Source organism: Watersipora subatra, chromosome 11, assembly GCF_963576615.1.
Source record: "Watersipora subatra chromosome 11, tzWatSuba1.1, whole genome shotgun sequence".
Taxonomy (NCBI): domain Eukaryota; kingdom Metazoa; phylum Bryozoa; class Gymnolaemata; order Cheilostomatida; family Watersiporidae; genus Watersipora; species Watersipora subatra.
Window position 1 is genome coordinate 10,417,807 of NC_088718.1, and position 16,400 is coordinate 10,434,206.

At 33.0% G+C, this 16,400-nt stretch overlaps 1 protein-coding gene across 1 annotated transcript in view; it reads left to right on the top strand.

The window, feature by feature from the left end:
- The window catches only part of LOC137408758 (collagen alpha-1(III) chain-like), a 340,292-nt gene that overhangs the window by 3,352 nt on the left and 320,540 nt on the right, over positions 1-16,400 (top strand). The window lies entirely within an intron of this gene.

The following is a 16,400-nucleotide window of genomic DNA, read 5'->3' on the forward strand; positions in this document are numbered from 1 at the left end:
AGCTGCCTATGAAAAGTATAAAGCATAAAAATAACTAATTCAATCTGCTTTGAAGGAATTACTAAATGATGTTTTTATACCACTCTAGCGATCATTTAATGTGGTTTAGAGGAAGAGAAAAAAATGATAAAAGTAGGAAAATAGCAAGCAAAAAGGAAAAATAGAAAAGTGGTGAAAAAGATATGAATTTCTGTTGAGAAAGAAAGGTAGATATTCGGTACAAAGAACATCTTCATTACAGAGAGACTAGAAAAGTAAAAATTTAAATTTCATTTGGCATGTGGCTGCCAGTGACCTTGAACTCGGTATAAACTTTAAAAATATTCTAGGCGTGAGCATCATAAAGCGGTACTCCTTAAATTTGTCAAATCAAAGAGTCTGTTCGATGTTTTGGAGGCACTCGGGAGAAGCTTAATTCATCTTGGTAAAAATATACAAATATATAATATAGTATAATATTGTGCAATGTAGTCTTTACTAAAATAAGAGCTATGTCTATCTGTTCGAAGCCACGCTTAGAGCGTTAGAAAAAACAAATTGACTCTCACGGAAATCGAACTCGTGGCATCAGATTTCAGGGCAAGCCCACTATCATTACATCACTAAAATCGTAGGTAATCCATATACTGATTGCTCATGACGATCTCTCACTGTGTATGGAACTGGCAAGTATACTAGTCTACTATAATATACTATAGTATTATACTAGTACGCTGTTGTTATATAATATATATCGTATTATATATAATATATATGTTATATATTTATAAAAAATATTATTGTTTTTTATAATATTATTCACATTATATTATATATATAATATCTATAATATAGCTGATATTAGACAATATAATATAGTATCATATAATATCATATAATCTATAACACAATATATAATATACACTCAAAATAAGGTAAATATGAGTATAACCTTAGTACTTTCTTTAAACATTGCAGTCGCGATACGAATGTTTCACACACTTATGTTGGATAAAAAAACGAATAGCCCATAGCAGCCAGAGAGCATTAACCACAGTCTAAAATTATGCTAGCAGCGTAATTGAGTGCTACGGTTTGTGTTTACATATAGTTGGGAAGTTTCTAACTCAACGAGAGGTAATGGAACACTTTAATGATAGTTTCTTGTAAAGACCATATGAGAAAATTTATACTTTGCTGACAGTTTCTGAGTTTAAAAACTGAAAGTAGGTTTAATAATATCTAGTGCTCCTTTATTGTCAGCTGACAACAGAAATTCAAACCGACATCTATTATTATAAAAAAGAAAAATCATTTGACTGATTTGAGTACATATTATAGTTAGTTTAAATGTTGTGTACGGTGAAAATTAGTTTGTCATAGGAAATCAGTTTATGGAAAGTTATCCTAAGTAGTGGTAACACGCCCGAGTGGTGTAGTTGTAGCGTAAATCCCTTTGCATCTGATACTGAATTCTCGTAGAAGGCAATTTTTTTTGGTTCCCGCTTTTAGCTTGGCTTCAAGCAGATGAACCCTGCTCTTATTATAGTAAACATTGCTTGCACCTTGATTAAAAATGAGCATCGGAGCTTATCAGAGCATCAGTGGCTTGCTATAAATGGTAGGCTTGATTGAGCTGATATGTTTAAGAAATGCATGAAATGAGAAAAATAAGAACAAATAGAAATTATAATTTAAAATTTTTGACCTTAAAGAATTTTTAATGTTGTAAATATGTAGATTTTGTATTAAAAGGTAGTGCAATCGCTTGCGTCATTACAACTGTGTATAACACTTGATCATGCATTGAGGACATAAATCATATTTTAGTTAAGAGCTGTGAGTCATCCTCCGCCATAAAGTGTTATGTAGGAAAAGGTATGACAGAATGAGAACATTAATTTACCAAAACAATAAGTAGACATTTTTCTATATAAATTTATATATTACTTTATTGGCAATAACCTCATTTCAGACTGAAATGTTTTCAGATAATGTCATACAAGAATCATAAAAAGGGCAACTGTGTTAGTCAATAAAATCAAATAAATGGTTTGACATAGAGTGCTTAAACTAAATTTTTATGTTAATGGAGCGGATATTAATGTGTCATGATCACAGAAACCATGGTCAAGTCGGGACTATAAGATGTATAGAGTTATCTACATTAACAGAAGGAGAAAATTCTCACAGTTATTTTGCAAAAATTTTTTGATTCTAGCTTAAATACAGCAGATTTTATGGTCAATAAACTGAATGCATGTTTACCATCAGTGCGCAAACATGGTTCTGAGAAAACTGGTGGTAAAGTCTGAGAAACGAAAACCGATGCACAGTTTTGTTTACATTTCAAAACGTCATAGCAACCAATATTAAGAGGTTGTGATATTTATCTAGATTTCTGTCTTTATGTCAAAAACATTATGCTGAATTTAAAAATCTAAACAGATTTTGGCTAGTTATCATAGAAATGGCTGTATATCTATAAGAAAATGTATTAGGCTTTTTGACAATTTGCTGGCTTCCTTAACAATTTTCGTTGAAAATTGTTAAAGAAGCCAGCAATAATATTTTATGACAAAGAGTTGAAGAATTTGAAAAAGTTGAAGACACTTTATTGCTCTTCATGGCTGCCATAGAATTTTTGATGAAGGATTATTGTTCGTTCTGCTTGGTTTTTATATGATAAGAAGGCTTATAAAGGTTTACAAATGCCTCGACTGGCTCTTAATAGCCTCTTCCTTCTTAGGAACTGACCACAACAGCTGTGTAGTGGGTAACCTTATTGGTGAACACACTGGAGCGGCCATTTGTCATCGTGCAGGATTATCACTAAAAAACTCTTACCTGTCTTTTTTATTCAATTTGATTTTATATTATTCTTTATGGTCTTTGCATAAAAGAACCAACTTTATCTTTTCAAATATGAGTTTATTATTATTATTTATGATTATGGCTAGTTTTTATTTAGACTATTTATACTGGAGATTTTCAGATTTGCAAATGAATCACAGAGAATAACTAACTGCACAATAAGTCTTAAGTCATGGAAAGAGAGCAATTGGAGTAGATAGTAGTGTGCAGCTTGGTGAATCTGAATGTTGTGGGATCAAATCTCATTCGATGCAGTATTTTCTTTCAACCTCTAATCGTGGCTTCAAACACGTTGATGAAAGGATGGACTGGGCTCTTGTTATAGTAAAGGTTTACAGGTGTTTAGCCATTTTCGCAGTAAAAATTTAGTGTAAAAACATCTTAAACGCACACTGAGTTTATACTAGTCATCGTTTTTTTAAATTCCAAAATAGTCTCATGATATGTCTTCCCCTGCGTTGAACGCAAAGGAATATCTACCTAACTAAATTATTTGAGGTCATTATGTATGAGGGTAACTTATAACTTTTAGTAAACATAATGTACTTAGTCAGTTTTACATGCCCTCAGAGACTGCTGAGTTGGCTTTTGTGTTCAATAAATGTTTTTAAATGGTAGAAAATCTTCTGAGAAATCAATTAATATGCATAATGTATAGCCTTGGGGCACAGAGTGGCAGTAAAAGAGCAAAGACTCAGCTGATATCACATAAATAAGGCGGTTGTTTGTACTTTTAGCTACGACTGCTATATGAAGTGCAATCATGCTTTAAGATGACAAAGTTTTGTTTCTAAATGAGTGGTTTCTTTATGCATTTGAAAAGCAAAGAGCAGTATAAAATTGAGAGAACTAGACACAAACAGATGTTAAGAAAAGGAGATAAACAGAGCTGCATGGAAGTCAGTGATAGTCTAAACCATTAGACAGTCATTGTCAAAACAGCTGCCTGTGAGAGAGAGGGAAAGAGGGAGAAAGGGAAAGAGGGAAAGAGGAAGAGAGGGAGAGAGGGAGTGAGGGAGAGAGGGAGAGAGGGAAAAAGAGGGAGAGAGAGAGGGAGGGAGAGAGAGAGGGAGCGAGAGAGAGAGAGAGAGAGAGAGAGAGAGAGAGAGAGAGAGAGAGAGAGAGAGAGAGAGAGAGAGAGAGAGAGAAAGAGAGAGAGAGGAAGCGAAAAAAAGAGAGAGTGGGGAGAGAGTGAGAGAGTGAGAGAGAGAGAGCGAGGGAGAGAGAGAGGGAGAGAAAGAGAGAGAGTGGGGGAGAGAGGGAGAGAGAGAGAAAGAGGGAGTGGGGAAGAGAGAGGGAGAAGGAGAGAGAGGGTGAGGGAGAGAGCGAGCGAACAAGATAGACATAGAGAGAAAGGGAGAGGGAGAGAGGGAGAGAAAGAGAGAAAGGGAGGGAGAGGGATAGAGGGAGAAAGAGAGACAGAGGTTTCTTTACCTACTTGAAAACTGAAAGTTGATAAGTTGTTTTAGTGTCAGATACCGTAAAACCTCTAATTGAAGTTTTACGGTATAGACCGCCATGGCGTTCAATTTGAGGTTTCACGGTATTTAACTAAAAATTTTCCAATGATGAAAGATGTCCATTACAGCGAGTTAGATTATGTGAAGGTTATGTGAAGGTTACCGACTAAGCAGCTGTTGAGGTTGATGCGTAAGAGGCAGGAAAAGGTCTAGAAAGATGACGAATTTCCAAAGCTTGCTGGCGGAATGGCTAATGTGGTGTTTATATTTAATTACTTGGTTGTATTGGTAATTTTACCATATATCTGATGAGCTATTCAGTCCACAAATCACTTGCATCACCTCCTCTAGAGGTGCTACAAGGATAACTTACTCAGGCATGACTTCTGCGCCATATGCGCTTGCATCAAGTATTAGCGTGTTGCCATGAAGTTGAGATCTTACTATTGTGGACTACTTCAAGCTTCCAACGCCTGTTGCTTAGTGAAATCATGTTTATGCCTTTGTTAACGATGACGCTTTGAATAAACTTGGTTTATTATTGTTAGTGAATTGAAACTGTGAGTTATTTATGTGCAATATTTTGTCATTTATATTTTTTACTCATCCATGTCTGCCTGTTAGCTGTTTAAAAAAGATTTACTCAGATTTACATCCGCAACTCATTTAGGCATATGATGCCAAAGTTCCTAGATCAGAACATCAATATATTTTATTGCATGGTTAACCACAGCGGTTTACCAACAATTTTAATGTAACATGTTTAAGACAAAGTGTTTTTTTATCACACGGTATTTAAACATACTAGTTTTAAAATTTTTTAACTTCTTCTTTATCATTGTTAATAAATTTTCAAAAAGAGGTAATGAAAAAGATTAATTGTAGTTGTCTCACAGTAAACATGTACAAAAATTTATTATTTGCGGACTTTGTTAAGTTTTAAGATGTTTTTGGGTACTTTTGCACGTTGCAAGAGCTTTTGAAATGGTTATTTTCTCAGACTTGCCTCGAGTTAAAAAAATTTTTTTTACTGATATTTGATATGACTTGCTAATACCAAGATGAGTTTGTGTTCTAATGACTCTTCACACATGTACGGGTAAAATCACTTCTTAGTAACCTGCTGTATATTTTTTGATTAAGTTGGTAAACATCTAAAATTTTAAAATAAGTTCTGTGACCATGTTGTCTAAATCCCCATTAGTTCAGGGGTCTAGCGGTCAGTCATTTAAGAAAAAATATTTGCCCAGACTTCCATCACAACTCAATTAGACATAAAGATGGATGTTCTATCACAATTTGTCACTTTTGGCTGGACTCAAACAGCTCAAACCAGAGTGTTTAGTAAATAGAATGCCTGATTATTAGTGTAGCTGGCTAATTAATTACACTCCGGCTCAAACAGACCAAAAGAAATAAATATTAAAGCTTTGCTAAATTGGACCCTCGATAACTCTAGAAACTGGGAGCCACAACCAGCTTGTTAATATGAAGGAAAAGAATAGCCGAGCCCAGGCTTGAGAAGGGCCATTACGGTCAGCCAGCTGTGTCAAGGTTAAGCGGACAACATGGCCCAACCGAGCCAAGAGGGACCCAAACCAGCTCTGTCGGACTGAGGCCAGAGAAGACCTTGCCAGCCCACGATTTGGCAAGTAAAGGGCAAGCCAAGCTGGCTACTGAGCGGACAACTAAGGGACCTACTTAGTGCCAGGCCAGCAACTGAATGGACCAACCTACTACCGAGCGGGTTATTACAAAGAGAGGGCAGAGCCTGCTTGCACAAATGATAGACATGTAAAAGGAGCCCCATGAGTAGAGCAGCAGAGCATGAGAAAGCCTCATTATACGCATTTGTTGTTGCATTAACTGTATTATACTTAGCTGTATTCATTTATATATTTGAGTACATTTATAAAGTCTCATATACTCCAAAGTGAGTTGGTTTTCTGCGGAGTAGTGAAGAGTCACAGCGGATCTTACACATTAGTATCAGTTCAAAAGATCAATGAACTTTCGGTATTTATTAATCTCTGCTGTCTAAACTACTCCAACAGACTATCATGTATACCCAACCACTCACTTCATAGCTGCACTCCATGAACAAGCTACAGAACACATCAGTCATAAATATTATGCTATTTTTGTATCTAGAACATCCATATGCCATACAAATTGCTTTTTGAATGCTATTTACTTCCACTGCTATATTTCATTTTGTTATTTGCTTTCATACTGCATGATTTGCTCTTATCAGAACTGTCCGGTGAAATAAAGGCAAGATCAAATTAAATCAAATAAAGGCAAGATCCAAACAAATGCAAGATCAAATAAAATAAAATAAAAGTGAGATCAAATCAATTAAAGGCAAGATTTAATTAAATCAAATAAATGCAAGATCAAATCAAATAAATGCAAAATCAAATCAATTAAAAGCAAGATCAAATCAAAGAAAGGCAAAATCAAATAAAATAAAAATTATTGATTCTCTACAAGCCCGAACAACAAATTTAATCCTCATATTTTGATCTTAGATTATGATTGAGTGACATGCTGAGTACACGCTGTATTGCAAAAAAAGTTTTGGTTATCCTCTCACTGGCTATTTTAGACTATGTCAACAAGTTAACAATAGCATCATCAAGGCAACGCAGATATGTTTGGCATCATAGCAGGAGTCAAACTTTCCTAATATCTTTAGTGCATTCATGGGAGTCTGTGCAAGGTGCATCACTTCAGCGATGGTGATTGGACGTCGCAGGTTACCTGACATATATTTGTCGACGTGATAGTTGCTGCGGGACTAGCATTTTATGGTTTCGCGACTGTAGTGTATACTGAGAACACTGTGTCGCAAACTATGGCTGATGTAAACATGGATGGGTTTGTAATAGTGTGAACAATGTTACCACATACGATCACCGATGCATTGTGGGATTTACGCCAATATGCTACGATACAGTGTGTACCAGCTTTTAAGGTGTTCACTGCACTGTGATAACTTACAATGATTGACTAAACTTAATGTTCAACTACTGCATGACTAGGCATTTCTGTGGTAGCTCTTATACCTATTCATGTTACTGCAAATAGCAAATTTATACCGTTTTGTGTGTATTTTATTTAACAATCTGCTTCATGAATGTATTCACACATTCTTCTGAGATGTTTAGGGTATTAATGCAAGTAAAACTGGTTTATGTTGCTTAATAAAACTCAAGTGTTTTGAAATCAGAAGGTCTTTTGTGTGAGTGTGTGGGCAATCCCTTATTGATCAAGTATTTCTGCTTTGCTTACTGCAAGCAGAAGCTGTGCCTATTTCTAGGAGCATTATTACACAAACAATGGCTGTGTGATTGTGACTGTACATATCTGAATTCACTGCCAAGGAAATCTCTGAAACTGGAGTCATGCCCAGTTGCAGAGAGAGCAATTTAAGATGCAATGTCATTCCTTAAAGGTTGACTTGCAACAAAATTCACATTACAGTTATTTGGTATCAAAAAATTCACCATGTCTTACTCTGTTGTGTTGTAGGTGCCAAATATGTGAAAATGTGATTAAAAGCTCTTAAAAGCTCAAAAATGAAAAGCCGCCGTAGATTGGAATCTCTTCATTTCTCTGACATAGCCATGAAATTTGGTTATTGTCTTGTCACATGATGTTCTCACGTGAATTGAAAGGCAAATAGAAAGCTCAATATAAAACTTATCGTAGCACTAAATTATGACAAACACTTCGGATTTTACCAAAGACCCCGTATCAAATATAGATGCTCGCTACTTTACAGTTTTGTTTCTGCTTGATCTAATCGTCAAGTCGTAATCTGATCATGTGACCCAATACTTCACAAATAATTTCTGCAGCACTTTTCGATTATCACAGGTGACCAACAGGCTCGTCTAGATTATTAGACAATGATAGTCCTGGGCATTAAACTTGGGCAATTCTCTTTCGAGGTAAGGTTAAAAAATTAAACAAATTTTTACAGTAAGTTATAGGATAACAGTGCTAAAAGTGACAGCATTACAATAACGATAAAACAGACGCGTAAGAACAATAGCCATGGTTTTATTGAATGCATGAAGTATATTAAATTAATTTTGTGAAAATATTTCAACGAATAATTTTGCATGAAAGTGTAAACATGCAGAAACCATCTCCCACAACTACGTCACATTTGAACCGTTTTGGAAAGTTAATCCAAACTACGGCGGTCTCGTGTGGCTGCGATTAACTGTTTGTTTTTTAGCTTTTAAGAGCTTGTAATCACATTCCCACATATTTTGCACCTACTTTACAACAGAGTAAGACATGGTGAATCTTTTGATATCAAATAACTGTAATGTGAATTTTGTTGCAAGTCAGCCTTTAAACCTTTTGAGGAATGACATTGCAAAAAAATGCTTTTTTTTGCAGTGTTAAAAAAAGAGCTTTTTTTGACACTGAACCCCAACCTGGTATATGCGGGCCAAGCGTTCTAGGTCACAAGGTCATGGCTGCTCTACAAGCAGAAGTCTAGCAAAGTCTCATAGAGACTAAAAGAAGCTCTGTGTTCAGATGATGCATCTATCTACAATGATAGCTGTAACTTAGTTTATATCTATTCAATAGAGAAAATTTACTGTAAATTACTAGATTACTGTAAATCGATTTTTCAATAGTCTAGTAATTTTTCAGTTATAGCTGTTAAAAGTAACTGGGACTAAGAAAAGTGTTTAAATAACCGGATGTTTGTACTATTTACCAGTTGTTAATAGTTGAGAAACTTTCCCAATTCCAGCATCTGATATTTTTCTAACAAAATCGTATGTTATGTTAACAAGTAAGAAGCAGTCATAGCCTAGTATTCAAGAGGTCCTGACCAGGGTACAAGGGGCTGCTATCACATTACAAAAAGATCAACGATGATGTAGAAAAGGGCATGTAGACTTTGTTTTTCGCAAAATCTGTCTGCTTTTGCTTTGCTGAAAGTTGTTACTCTTACATATTAACGACAGCAAATAATTTTCAACTCAGTCATCGGTAGATCTGCAAGTTATCAGTTGATTTGAGCTGAGAGTTATTCTGATCAACACTCTCTTAAGTGTCTGTCTCTCTGACTTCAACAGCTTCATTTTGTTTAATTTTTACTAATTGAAAATTGACATTCCTTTTTTAAGCCTCATCTAGGGCAAATCTCTACAATTTTCTACTGAATTTTTAGTTGATCGTTGTTTGTGTATAAAATAATGCGAGTATATTTTTATATTACATATAGTAGGTTTGAAGTAATACTTTATAACAGACACTGAGACCACTAAAGGAATGGGCTAGCCATACTTTAAACACTTATTACAAATCTGACCATCAAAATGCATCTAACAACCAAAACATGGGATGTGATCAAATGTTACAGCTGATCCATTATTGACTTTTTACCATTAAACAAATTCTACTCAATATTACCTCTTAGAAGGTTTTTAGTCTATGATGTCAAAGCAAAGTGAAATTAATAAAATTAAACGTCATGAACTTTAAAGTCAATGAAACCAAAATGAATCATACTACAATTGGTTACAATTATTATTGCTAGTTAAATTAAAATGAACAAACTACTGCAAAAATTTGTTTTGAATCTTAAAAAAAATTTGCATATCTTTCAACAAAACATGGCTATATAGGCAGCATGCCAAGCTTGCCAAGATTTTGTCGCAAAGATTCATGTGAGATCAATATTTTATACTAATGCCTTCATAGATTATGTATTAGTTGAAGCAGTTACATGCTCAAAGGTATTTTCAAACTCTCCTACTTAATTTTATTAGGCTAAAAATAATTATCCCATCAACCGCAGTTTATTTCTAAGAATGTTTTAAAATGCTTGATTTGTGCTCGCTGCCAGCAGAACAGTCATCAATGCAGAGCTACATTAAAACACTCTGATGTAGTAACATACTTCACTGAGCAATAGTGATGTCACAAAACTCATCTTAATCAGTGTCTGTCTCCGAGAAAAACTTTGACTTACTATTTTACAACAAACTTGAAGGTAGTTTTTAATGAACTAAAAAAAAAACAATTTTTAATATTTTAGAAAAAGCCTATTAGAAAGTTCTAGAATGAAAATCATCTGATATAACCGCTTGATTTCGAGATTTTTGTTGACAATATACATGTTTTTCTTCAATCAACTATGTCAAGTCTGGGAGAGGGTTTTGCAGATGATTCATTCTAAAAGCAGTTTTTGCCTGTATTTACTACCCATAAGCTAAAAATATTTTCCATTTCGTGAGATTTTATCCACCAGTAATTTTGGTGAGTATCATTAAGGAACGTCAGTCTCGGTTAATCGTAAAAAGAGAGGAATTTCTGTAGTACTAATAACTAATACTAATTCAAGTACCTATGACTAAAATGGCTGATTTAAAATCTTTAATACTACTAAAAGGTAGACGTTTTTAAACTTGAAGCAACTATTTAGAGGATATAAATGATACTATAAGCAAATTCAAGTTTAAATTTCACTTTATTACCAAACCCATTGATTATCTATTAAATTCAAAAAAATTATTGAATTTGAATTTGATTTAAAATCTAATTCCCAACTTCTCATGTACCTGTTTATTTTTGTAGCCCTCAGTGTATCTTTACTTGATCTCTACATACTTCTAGCAGTTACAAAAGAACAATTGAAAAACACCATCAATGAATGTTTGCTTATGAGTTCCAACAATATAGTACGCTTAAAATAAAAACTTTTAATTTTTTATATAAAATGAAACTTAATAGCTTTTTAAGTTAGTAAATTTGATAGTCTTTTCTAACCAAACTTTAATACTATTATAAACTTACAAAGCAAATAATTTTGTAAATGCTGTAAGCAGTTTATTGTCAGATTTTAAAACAGGTTTCATGCTAGTTAATTGTGATCAGAAACCACCAATAAACCTTGTTTTTGCTGATGTAAATGTTGTAGAATGTTAATCAGCTGGAGACAGATGCTGAATTTTGTCTAATTACTTTATGGCTGATGGTTATTGCATGAGTAATCATGGATTGAGTCATGGATATTTCAGAAATGACTAGCTAAACAGGTTGGTATGATTCCTTTCCTAATTACATGATCTTAGTTCAGACTGGTGACAAACACTCTAGATTAAGGCTTACTAACAGCTGGTGCTAAATGATGTCATTTCCTGAGTAATTAATAAAGTCTTTAAATGATAGATCCTACGATTTGGAGCTCGAAATAAGATTCTTTAGACATTCTTGTCCTGCTTAAGGTAATAGGGAAACACATTTAATTCATTAGGTTGTGATAGGAGCCATTCAATTATTTTTGTTGCATATTATAGCAAAAGTTTGTGTCGTATCATATTTTAGTGATCGGTATATCATAGTACATATATATATTATATATATGTACTATGATATATACATATATATCATATAGCATACTAGAGATAAACTTTACATATATATACATGTATATATATCTTATATCTATATATATTTCTCAAAGTTTGTCGTATGTTTGTAGGATTGATTGTCCGGCTACAGATCTTAAAATAAATATTTCGTACTGAAGAAAATTCGATCATGGACCATGCCATTCGCCGGTCTAAAGCCTTACCCACTAGACTACAGAAATCAACTCGCTAGCTTGCCAATATAAGTCATTATATGAGAGCAAACACCTAACTGCTTTGCGTATGGCGCGAGTCATAATAGCATAACGTCACGAGAAGCTGTTAGCTCACATTATTAAACTGGCTAATAGCAGCAACTCTCACTACTTCTCATTGTTTATAAGACAAAACACTTTTGTTATGATATGTAGTTTGAAAGTTAGAATGGTAAATGTTGTTATATGTTAAATACAAATCAATTTTTTGTCCAAAGACTTTTCTATTATCCGGGCAACACTGGATGGCACAGCTAGTACATATATATATTATATATATATATATATATATATATATTTGTTGCAAATCAATATATATATATATATATATATATAGAACTATATTTCCCAACTAGGAGGCTTCTATCAATATATAATCCATGTTAGGAGGCTCTGAAAAATTAGGAGGCGTCCAGGGAGCCTCCTAATTCTAGCAGTGTTTATAGTGCTTAACAACCCTATAGAAGTATTTTAAACATGATTCCCATAATTGCCTTATATATCTATATTCATATATATATAGAAAAGAGGAGACAACTCCAACAAAAATGTGTAATTTTCTATCAATAAATTATAAACTCTAGGAGGCTCTTATATATGGAACTAGGAGGCATATATCAATTTTAAAATATTCTTACTTTTAATTGTTTTGGTATCGTTTCAGTTAATAGCACAATCTATTTAAAAGCACATTGCAATAAGCTTATGACTAAGCATCAACCAATACAAGGAATTAGCAGCTATGTCGGAAACAGTCAGTTTTGCTAATATTCATGATAGCTTTATTAGATTTGAGAAATAAAGTTGTATATTAACAAACTACAATACATTGCAATTTATTTGCTGACCCTCTTTATGGTTTTCAAGACTGCCATTTAAGCACTCCCTTTTTTTGCAAGGTTTCTCATTGATCTTCTCTTTTTTGTGAAAATTCACAATAATTACACATTATGGTTTCAACTGATGTTTTAGCATGGCTGTAGTAAAAGTTTAAATAAGTCTATAATCAGTACAATTTATATTTTCGCTGCCGTTGCATCCAGCCACAAAATAAATCTTTTTTTGAAACTTTGCATCCGAATGCAATACCTGAGAAATAGTTTTTTAGTCGAAGAATTGATTTTTAAATTTGTTGAAGTAAAGTGGCAAAAGTATAACCACAGTATATAACAGCTAGAGAGATGTGGCTGTTATAATGTTGCTGTAGCTGTTAGGACTAATAGCTCTTCACCCATGTAGTCTACTAGAGCTTGGTAGCAGCAGAATAACTACATGTAAGGGAGCACGTCACATTTGGTAAGTTGATCATGTTATTTTAATCAATTTACAGTTTATTTACTTGAAACATACAGTTGTAGAAAAACAGTATAAATTTTATTTAATATTGAAATAGGACTAGCGTGAAAAAAGTATGTTTCAATTATAATAGCTTTTAAGGAATGTAGCATAGAACATGTTTGATATATATTTTTACACCTGTTTATGTCATCCAACTGCTGATATTGTTCTGCATAGAAAAGTCAAGAAAGGTCAGCATTATAATACCATAAAGGAGAATATATAAACTTTTTGTAAAATCCTAATTTTGGACTTTATTATTGTTACACAAATGTTCAGTTTTGTAACATCAACACAGACACGCCAGCTGACAAATAATAGTTATTTTAGTGAATCAGTTAAGCTTCCAACTTTAATCTATTTTCAGTTATTATTATATTAATTTTTGATGCTTTTTTATAATGATAAGTAAAGTTATTAATGTGGTTCTACCAACAGTCAAAACTGTTATTAGAATAACATGATCATTATGTTATTGTTTTATTGTTATCATGAATAGTGAGAGTTTGTGTATTTCAGTTATGATTTTGTAAATAATAGTAGTACATGCATAGGCATAAGCAAGTAAGTGGGGTATATGCAGCCTTTGAATTTTGAAACTTTTAGTATTTAGTTTGAATCTTGTGTAGTAATTGTGTAGTAATTAGGAGCTTAGCTGTTTTATAGAGCTTCAGTAGTAGGAGGCAGATATTCAAGTTTGCCAAAAAAACCTAAACAGTGAACTAAAATGTGTATTTTGCATTCATTTTGGTTTGTATATCTGTTTATGCTATTTGAATTATCTTTTCATTTTTTGTAGAAACTTGGTAAGCATTATTGCCAGTATATTCATCAGATGGCAGAGAGTATTAGACAAAGTTGGATGTTCTTTTCTAGAAAAGGTATGTTGCTAATTACACGTTGGTTTGCATAAAAAATATGTCAAAATAATCAAGGTCTCATCCACCAAATTTTATAATATTTTTGAACATATACATAATTATAGATTAAAAACTATAAAACATTATATCAGTAAGGTTGTATTTTGAAATGTAGTAATGTTTGACATTTTGGCAAAGTTACTATGATAAGCAAAACTTTAAATTCACCAACAGAAAATATACTGTACAAAGTTTTACTGTAACTAGCAAATGTATACCTGACGTAAGAATGTAACAGCATGCCCAAAAGTAGTTTTTCTTTGTATAGTTGCAAATAATCAATGACGCTTTAGTTATAGATAACTGCTGGATGAGAAGCATTGATGGCCCACACCAAAGACTGATTTGCAGACATCAAATTAAAGGTATGCGATATTGCAATAAGTTGCTGTAAAATAGCACATTATACATGCGAGCCAAAAATTAGTGTGATATTTTGATATAGCCATAGCTTCAGTAAGAAAAGTTGTCAATTTTATAGGCATTGTATTATTTCAAACGCTTACATAAACCATTATGCCACTTTTGTGTTCTATTCATCTATTATTGGCAGATTACATAATACAGATAGTGCAAACCAATCAAAGGAATGTAGCATAGCATAGAGATTTAGTATTACTCTTCTTAGTCTTTATGAGTCATGGTAGCAATTGCTTAGCGATTGCATAATTATATAAAATGAATAGTTTTCTATGGTTACCCATTACCACTTTTAGTTACTCAGCCAACACTGAGAGTAATTATCAGATTTGTAATATCATGTTTAGAGGCAGGAGATTGACAAATATTTTGTTTGTTTTTACTCTTACCCTACCGTATGCAAATTTATGCTAAATCTATCAGCGACTGCCGTATGCACATTTATGCGGATTTTCCAACAATTGCGTGGTCACCTAATTTTATTATCCGTTGAAAACATAACCGATGATTTTAAATTTTTAAAATATTAAAATAAGCAGTTTCAAATTTTTTTTGAGAATTTTCAAAATAGAAATAGACATTTTTTGTGTAAGTTTTGTTAAGTGTCGCGCAAGTCAGAAAATAGATAATTACTTATGTTGATGACATTATAGCCAATTGAAATTCAGATTTTTGTGATTACACAGATAATTAAAGTTGCAGCAGTGACTCTGATGATAGTGAAAGTAATAGTTTTGTAAGTGTAAGGGACATTGTAGAGGATCGTTTTAGCTTCGTAGCGATCGTAGCTTCACATAGCTTTAGCAATGCACAAAGTGAAGGTACATTGATTTTTGCATAGCATTATAATAGCTACTAGCATTTAAATATGTTAACATTTTAGCAAAATAAAATATATTACAAAAAATTTCTAGATAAACTTTGAAGTTGAAACAAAATTGTATACATATCATGAAGCTAAATTGGCAATTTTCGGTGAAATGGCTGGCGGTAGGCCGGTAGCTTAATTTGTACATGGGTGGCAGTAAAAGGGTAAAGCTATAGAAGAATTAGAAATACAAATGTATGTATTTCGTTTTGAATGATTTAGTGAACTTTGATGATTCAAGACAATGAGTTTGGCGAATGATATATATATAAAATGCTGCTGAAGTTGCGCAATGACTTGCATTTAATAGTTTGTTAGAAATTCAACTCATGGCTTTTAATTATTACCTCAAAATGTTGAAAACACGCGATAGGGAGGGTCAGAACACTACTAAAAGTCGTAGTTGCTCAAACCTGAAATACAGTAGGTTTTATACAATTTGCTATACAATAACAAAACTGCAAAGCTATTGGTAAAAATATAAATAGCAATATATATTATTATTTTTGGCCTTCGGTATCGGGCAGCATGTATGCAGTTTGTTTGCTGATGTTAACAAAAGTTTTACTAATAAGCTACATAATTTGCTCAATTATTGGTGTCAACTTCAACATTTAAAACAAATGTAGTGTTAGCACTTTTAGAATATACTACAAACAACGCAGAGGAATTTTTTGTGGCATATGACTTGAATTGAAGAGTTCTCTGAAAATGCAACTTGTATTGTTCATTTTAATACTTTAAAATGTCAAAGGGAGCTCATGATGAAAGCAACTTTAATATAATTTCAAGATGCTCAAAGCGGTATGGATGTTATGTTGACAAACATTAAAAGGCCACTCTGTACTATGGCTAGTAAGTATTTACATGTAATTAGA